The 8,799-nt window shown below is 40.0% G+C and overlaps 1 long non-coding RNA gene across 1 annotated transcript; it reads left to right on the top strand.

Annotated features, from left to right (window-relative positions):
* The first annotated feature begins 4,807 nt into the window (after window positions 1-4,807).
* Window positions 4,808-8,488, top strand: LOC120560049. The gene is made up of 3 exons (XR_005639409.1): window positions 4,808-5,713; window positions 7,815-8,032; window positions 8,170-8,488. It is a non-coding gene; the product is annotated as an uncharacterized LOC120560049 (long non-coding RNA).
* The last annotated feature ends 311 nt before the right edge of the window (window positions 8,489-8,799 follow it).

Raw genomic sequence — 8,799 nt, 5'->3', positions numbered from 1 at the left:
AGGAATGAAGGAGGACCTATAACAACTCCACCTGCAGTATCCAGGCGTGAAGTTCATCTTCTCTGGCATCACCCAGAGATGCAGGTGGAGGGCTGTTGCCAATCCGGGGAAGATCGACAAGGCTCGCAGGTTTGTGAACCTTTTTCCACTGTGCATTACAGACAACCAACAGACTCACACTATGCTCACTGTAATTGTAAAGGCAGCTTTTATTTCTTATTTAGAACATTTTTTTTTTTTTTTTTTTTTTTTTTTTCCTTTTTTTTTTTTATTTTAATTTTTTTTTAAAAAAAAATTTTTTTAATTTATATTTAAACATAATGTTAAAAATATTGCCAGTGTTGTTTGTGGTTTATGTAGTTTTTGAAGTTAATGCCCATTTCAATGTGAAATAAAGGTCTTTCTAAAGCTACATTTGTTGTTTTTCTGAAGTAACTATAGGAACATACTGTATTGTAGTCATAGATTGATTAAAAGTGTCTATTGTGGCTTTAATCAACATAAATATGATTTCTTAAATGTTACCATACTTGAATGTTGACAAAGAAGGATCAGCAAAATGTAGTTTGTGCTTTTCTTGTGTGTCTTTATGTACTTGTCAATTTTAATCACCATGAAAACACTTCACTAAAATCCTTTTAGATTAATTTATAGGAATATATTTAATTTTGAAATACGTAGTCAAGTGTTTAGTAGGTAATTGAAAATGCACTAGGTGTATGTTTAAATCTATGTAGGGTTATTGTAAATTCATTATAACAAAAGTATGATCACAAATTGCAAAGAAAAAATAAACAACTTATTCAATGTAATGATTAAATCAATGTACCTTATATTTACTGCACTGACATTTTTAAAGTATGAAAACTAAAAACCATACAAGGACATGCAATGTCAATACCTAATTCTAACAGTTTAATCCTATACATAAAATATCTAAATAAGGTTAAGGCGATAAGGTTATGTAAATTTGTGTGTCATCTGCATAACTATTTATAAACTTATAAAATTATTTATAAATCAAGTGAGAAGTGGGTCACTTTCTCATAGACTTCTACAGAAACCGACCTCCTTTTGCAACTGCATGTGTCGTCTAGGGCTGGACCCAAATATTCAAATATTCGATCGGTGGGTTGGTATTCGATTTGAAAATTTGACATTCGAATATTCGTTCGAGGAGATGATGACATTCGTTGTTTTTTTTAATTATTTTTTTTAAATTTATTTTCTGCATTTATCTCTCGTTCACACTACAGTCCAGTTGGTGGCGGTAATGCACATTTAAGTTGGTTTGCCAACCGCCAATAAACTACAAAGAAGAAGAAGAAGAAGAAGATACTGTCGGTACACGATGACGCCAAGGGGGTAAGCTTCGCTTCAGACCTCGAACCTCCTATGGTGCCATTTTGTTGCTACCTGGCCATCACCTCCCGCTAGCACTCCACTGACTAGCATTCATTTTGGCGCCACTGGACAGCGAATAACTTTACATCTGAAGCGTTTAAAGACTGTATTTGTCCATTGTTTAGTTCTAAAGAAACACGACAATGTATAAAAGGCTCCATTACCTTGTACCTCACGTTATGGCTCCATAGCAAACGTTTTTGTAAAAATAGGCTAACGATTGTGTCACCAGCGGCGGCCTTAAGCATCTGGGGGCCCGTTTCAATAACTAATATGGGGCCCTACCCACATAAAACATAAACATAACAGAAAAAGCAAGGATTCCTGTTGGTTTGCATCAATGGTATATTATTGTATTACGTGCACTTTCAGCTTAATTGATTTGCGCAGTATATTTTCAACTGTCTGGGCTGACTTAAAAAAAAAAAAAACAGCTCAAACATCCCCTCAACTTGAATTATTTAACAAAAGCAAAGAAGAAAAAGTGTCTGACACTGAACCGAACTTTTCATAAATAATGATGGGCTCCGCGTTTTTTCAGCTCCGGTCAGCTCACCGTGCGGCGGGCATAGATTTCACCTGAGCCATTTTTTGAAATCCACCCTTCTGTGTTTGAGTGCTGAGAATGCCCTGATAAGTTCATCTTTGTCCAGCGATTTTGTCACCTCGTGCTCAATTGAAATCCGAGCGAGAGTTGAGCCTCCTGGAGCATTGTTGACCTCAGGTGTGCTTTATCGCCGATTTTAAAATCAACGAGACCATAATTAAAAAAATGAACATCATTCTGTGTTACAGAAGACTTAAAACAAGCGATTGTGTTTTTATTAGCTTCAAGCGAGAGAAACTCCTCTCTCCGCTCGCTACAGTCACGGGCACTGTCATCATGAGTCGGAGAGCAATGCTGAGGTTTGGATGCAGTTCAACTAAATTGTTTCTGTAAATGTAGCTCAGAATCTGCAGTGCGCTTTCTTTTGCTGGCCGGGCAGTGATAGTAGCCGAGATCTCGGCACAAGGTCCTCAGCATCCATACCCGAGGTTTTTTTTATATTTGCGCCTTTTTGAGGGTGTATTGTCAATGGTACCGTGGCGTTTTATGCGCTTCTCCAGCTCCGCCACGCTGTCCATATTGGCATGGTGTGTATTGGATTTTTCATGATCATGGGTGTGAGAGTGATTCGTTCCCACATTCTGAAACCTCTGTGAGTGAGACTACTGGGTCCGCGCCAAATAAGGTAGGCCTACAGCAGAAACAGAAGACTGAATCGGATGATTTTGAGTAGCCTACACTAACCATGACCTGCGTATATTTTCTCCATTTTTCATCTTCATGAAATATCTGTCCTTGGTAAAACGGCGGTGTGATTGGCTTTGTGTGAAGTTAAACTCCTCTATCTGAACGGGACCGCTAACAATATCAATTCGTTGGTCATCGGCAATATGGCCAATATGACAGGCATCTCCCTCACCTGTCTCAGCGGTAGGATCTTGATCGTCATGTTCTTGTTCTACTAACAATGTTTGGTCATCATTATTGCCATCAGTTTCAGTTGAAGACGGATAATCTGTATTTTGGCTAGCATCCTGTGACGGGGGTTCGGCCGCTGCTGTCGCCGGTAGGTTTACAGATGCTGGACCAAAGAAAGAGGTCACTTTTGGTAGACTGAATAAAGCTTTTCTTTTGTTGTCCGATATCTTTCGTTTTTTAGCACCACTGGCATATGTACGTTTCATTTCCTCTTAAAATTCTTTTCTTCAAAATAACATTTTAACCTAACGGCAAAAAGGCAAAGGTATAAACAAATAAACTACCGGTATTATACTTCAGATCGCTTAAGCTGTTCACTGGGGCGGTAAACGTCACCATGGTAACCGCGAGTTTGACCAATCAGAGACGTTAGTGTTGTTGTTGAATTTTGGGTAGTGTAGTATTTCTCCAGAAGATCGCAAATAAAAAGGTTGATTTCATACCTTGTGGCTTTTAGACATTATGGCTGAAAATTAATATCCTACGGAGAAAATGAATGGGATTTTGCTGGTCTGTTGGGGCCCCCCTTGGAGGGCGGGGCCTGTTTCAATTGAAACGGGTGAAACATAGGTAAGGCCGCGTCTGTGTGTCACATAGTAGAGGAATTACCGTATAGTACAGGATAAGCTTGCAGGCAGTTTCAACTTACATGAGCTGTTTAGGATTAATTACTAATGTTAACTAGCATTTCAGTTAGCAATAATTAGCCTGTGCCCATGTTATCTCCTTACATATACCTACACTCTCCTTCTCTGTAAGATTGGGAATGATTGAGATTTCTCTTGGCACAGCTACCAGAAGACTTACAACTTTCAGACACGTTGCTCACGTCACATTTACGCTGTCTCAATATACCTCCTTTAAAATTGTCAGTCTGTTGTTGTGTGTGTTATTTGGGGTAAATATTGCAAGTCTAATTCAACAGTTAGGCAGGTAAAGCTCAGCAGTCTCCTCATCGAATCTAGTCAACCCTCATTTTCCTATTTGATATTTAGCACCAGTCTTCAGGTGACAGGTGGGTTACACATGCACTAACAGACAAAATTATTATTATTAACATTAAGCATGACATAATGATTACATGTCTGTGGTTCTCTTAATACAGCCATGGGTTTATTTTGATAAGTATTTAAACAATGAAGTACAACGAAAACACAATATTTAACGTTCAATTAATTCAATTTAATTCAATTCAATTTAATTCAATTTTATTTATAGTATTAAATCATAGCAAGAGTTATCTCAAGAAACTACAGAGAGTAGTTCTACACCACACTATAATTTACAAAGACCTAACAATTCCCTTAAAAGCAAGCATTTAGTGCAACAATGGCGAGGAAAAACCTTCTTTTAGGCAGAAACCTTGAGTGGTGAGGAAAAACTTCAGTTTAAGCAGAAACCTTGGACAGACTTTTGGTGGGTGGCCATCTGCTGCTGCCAGTTGGGACACTGATACAGCTATAGGTTGATAGATGAATCTGACAACTATCTCACTGAATGCAGAGCGTCTGCGGACCAGCTCCAGTGCGTCTCGGTTCCGTGCTCCGCCGTCTGTCAATACCCACCAGGTCCGGATTTGTTGCGTAATGGCTGCGGCCATGACTGACAGCTGAATTCACGAGGATGTTATGGTTGTGTTTGTTTCCGTTTCCTGTTTTATTTTGGTAGTCTAGTTTTCTGTCTTGTCTGGTTTTACTTCCTGTCCTGTGTTTTCCCGCCTTTTTTTTGACTGTGCTGCCCAGCCCTAATGTGTTTCACCTGTTTCCCTCTCCTTGTGTCAGCTGTCTCTCGTTACCTCATTACCCTCTGTATTTAGTCTGTGTCTTTCCCTTGTCAGATCATTGTACTGTTTTTCTGTTTTTGGAGTGTGTGTTTGTGGGTTAACCGTTTGTGGGGTACCCGTTTGTGGGGTGTCTGTTTGTGAGTTACCCGTTTAGTCTCTGTGTTTTTGGTCCCCGTTATTCCCGTTTTTTACTTTCACGTATTTTGGATTTTCCGTTACCAGCTGTTTTGCTGGACACCTTTTGTTTGTATTTAGTTATTCATTAAATATTCAAGCTGCTGCCTCTGCTTTTGGGTCTGCCATACTCCAGAACCTAACAGAATGACCTGACCATTGGATCCAGCAGAGTGGCTTTTTCTTTGGTGGGTGCCCAGTTTTTTTGCTTTTTTTTTCCTATCTACTGTTTTCTTCCTTACGGACTTGGAAAGATGGAACCTGCACAGTCTGTGAGATGAACTTTACGAGTTAATTTGTGACCTGCTTAAGCTTAAAACCATGTGGAAGGAGGTTGACGGTGATTACCAGAGGGAGGCAATTTTGTAATTTGCTCGTATTAAAAAGCCCTGGGTTAAGGACTCAATTCCTGTCAGGGTTAAAAACTTCATTTCCACTCCAGCTCATTCATCTGCTAAGGGCTGCAGCAGCTGCCTGTTCTGCAGATACCCCCGACTGCAAGCAATCTTTTGAGGGAACTCGCCTAGCCATATACCCTGGGAACCGTGGGGGCCGTAGACTGGGAAGAAGACAACCTGGCTCCCGACGCCATGGCCTGCTTCACCCTCTCTTCAGCCCAGAGTCCTCACCGTCCAGCTGCCCCAAGCCCGTGCTGTCCCCTCGGCCCCAAGCCCGTGCTGTCCCCTCGGCCCCGAACCCATGCTGTCCAGTGGCTCCGAGCCCATGCTGTCCAGCGAGCCTGTTCCTGAGCTGACCAGTGTTCCTGAGCTGACCAGTGTTCCTGTTTTGAGCATTAAACTCTTCATTTCCTGCATTCTGGTGAATTTGTATGCACCTATTTATACCTTTTTTCTGAATCAATTTATGCTGGAAATCGTTATGTAAAGGTAAACATAGATTAAAATCCAAATATAAAAACATAATGGAGTATATGGCAGTTAGGCTCAGGCATTCTGTATTGCTTTCATTTATTCTCCTGTAGATTGACTTTTCTAATTATATCTGAGTCAGCACACATGTAGCCTAGCATCATTTACTCTTCCCTTTTGCATCTTTTGTTGAGGAAGTAACCTCCTTAAATGTGCATATGACAATTATTCACGTCAATGATACATTAATTCATTTTAATGAATTAATAAACCCCTGGACTGTAATATTTGTTAGAGCAAGATTTCTGCTCATGTTCAAAACTTTGTGCACATTCAAAATATCTCTTTTATCGGAGTTTTGGAGGAGTCGTGATACTTTGAGAAAAATAAAGTTATAATAGTCAATATATTTCAGAAAATAATCTACCTGCACCATAGTCTGCTGTGCATTACATGATTGCTCTGCTGTTACGGTAGATCTCAGACCTTCTGACAGACACAGAGCCCCGTTTGGGTCTCTGGTCTCTGAATGAGCGAATGTTTAGGGAAGTGTCTGTATGCTTTGCTTTTTTTTCATTGGTTGCTGCATTAAATCTTACCCAGATAAAATAGTGCTATTTTCTGATTGGCTATTGTGTAGCCCCTTTCTTTTTTTTGTTTGGCTGATAAGTGGCAGGCTCGATTTAGACATTAAAAATGTAAGCTACAAGCCGTGGCTTGGTCACGGTCTATGGGCTTAGTAGCGTTGCATTTCCCCTGACTCGTTTCCTGGTTCTATTTCTCCATAAACAACATGAAATCAAGGAGAGGGTTAACTTTTCCTGCTACAGATTTCCCACTGTGGTCAGAAAGAACAGGGGAGACACTTTGTTTCTCTCACTATGACTCTAGAGTCGCTACTTGCTCCAAAGATAATCGCCGTCACTCTCTCACTTCTCCCTCTCTCTCTACCACACACTCCAACAACAACACACATGTGGCTCGACGCACACACCAGCGCACAAGCATAAACATCAGGCCTCTTATGTAGACTACTGCAAGAGCTCTGCGTGGAGCCTCCGCACAACTGTAAAACGGCCAGACGCGTTTGATTCCTGCCGGTTCCATAGTGAGAGCAGCGCAGCCAGCGAAATTTTGGGCGCTGCGGCATATTGAATTTATTATAAATAATTTTTACGCGTGAGAAATACAATGTGTGGCGGGAGTGCGTGACAAAAGACCGAAATGAGTGCGAAATGAGGGCTCTCAAGTGTCACGCTCAATGCGTGACACTTGAGAGCCCTGCATTTTAACAATGTTCACGGACTAGTTAGCTAGCTAAGTTAATGTTAACTAGCTAGCTAGGTCAGGGCTGTACAGTGTAGCACGTGCTTCAGAAAATTACCTAAATTAAAATGTTTTCTAGGGTGTAGCCTACAGATGTGAAGTGTTTTGTTTGCATACTAAGGCTAGATATTTTGTGGATTGTGCTACAAAACTATCGACCCACCGTAGCACTACATTCGTAAAAAAAAAAAAAAAGTTCAAGTACAGCCCTGCTAGTGTTCATGGCGATTAGCAAACTGTTGATGGCTAAACTGCAGAGTATTGTAATAAACACTACGAAATGTGATGTACTCAAATTTACCTTAAATTACCCGTGAAAACATACCAAAACCACTTAATTTATATTAAGTGGTCCTTATTTGTTATAAAATAGGCCCTTCATTTTACCTTAAAATGCCATTTTAAGGTGTGACCCCTTAATCTAGCTACATTGAAGGTGTCAAGAAAGGGGTTCCCTTTATTTGTTGTGATTAAGGAGTAATTAAGGACACTAAGTATATCTTAACTTTATTTTAAGGTGTCAATTCAGGGATTCCTTGATTAAGGAGGGAAATCGGAAAAGTAATGGGTAAATTCAAAAGGTTTTTCTCCTTAATCGACCTTAATCTATGCACATTTCTACTTAAAAACTACTTAATTATAGAAGGGTTTTAAGGTAAAAAGTAAGGCATCTATAAGGGGTGATATTAAGGGGTTTTGTTTGGTAGTGAAACATGTCTGTATATTTCACCAGGTGGAACCAGATGGAATATATCTAGAAGATGACATTACCCACGACACATTTTTCCCACGACCAAACGGATCCTTCCAGACAGAACTAATGAGAAATCAAGGATCATTTGCTGTTTGTGGATCAGCCACAGACTTTGCTGGTGTGCATCCTGGTGCGCATCACACATCTACGATCAACCAGCTGCCCTACAATCAACTAGGCCAACATCTGCTGCAAAGGTACGCCACTCCCCCCCCCAATCCAATGGAAGTCCTATGGAGGCACATACTTTGTCTAAGTAATTCAACAAAGCATTAACACAGGCTTCTCCCTTATTTTTTTTTTATTTTTTATTTTTATTTTTTTTTTGTCATAGGCCCCGTCCACCACCAGCAGTAGCCAGCTCATCTATGGCCTTTCACAACCCCCAAAAGAAAAACAGGGCTATAAGAAAGCAAGTGTTTGTGTGCGATATCGATGATGTCGGAAAAATGTGCCCATATATTTGTTCATTTTATATCAGTTACACCCACCTAATTGATGTTTAACGTTCTTATATTCATAATAAATACTGATTTATGTGTCTGCAGCTTCTGTACATGTGAGCATCTTGGATGGTGGGGGGGGGGGGGTAGACCATGTTGCCACCACTGTCCAGGAATACCTTAGTTCGGGGGATCTCTTCACTATTTGCGACAGCAAAGGCATAACCATTACGGATTGAGCTGAAACAAGAAGTAAATGTTATCTGCTGAAAAATGATCATTGCAGTGTAATGGATTACTGCATGGAAGACTGAATTTCCAAAAGTTAAACTTTTGTGTTATCAAACTGTAAATACTCAAGGCTGCATCTACTAAATACATGACACATGTATTTAGTAGTTACACTGTAGCAACGTTATTTTGCTGGTTGATAATGAAATTAATGTGGTTGGAGAATCTTACACTTGCATTAAGGTTAGTTCATGGTTTCCTTGTTGGTTTAATCATTTGTCAGTTCTTTC

This window comes from Perca fluviatilis, chromosome 6 (genome assembly GCF_010015445.1).
Source record: "Perca fluviatilis chromosome 6, GENO_Pfluv_1.0, whole genome shotgun sequence".
Taxonomy (NCBI): domain Eukaryota; kingdom Metazoa; phylum Chordata; class Actinopteri; order Perciformes; family Percidae; genus Perca; species Perca fluviatilis.
This window is presented reverse-complemented; position numbering and strand designations above follow the sequence as displayed.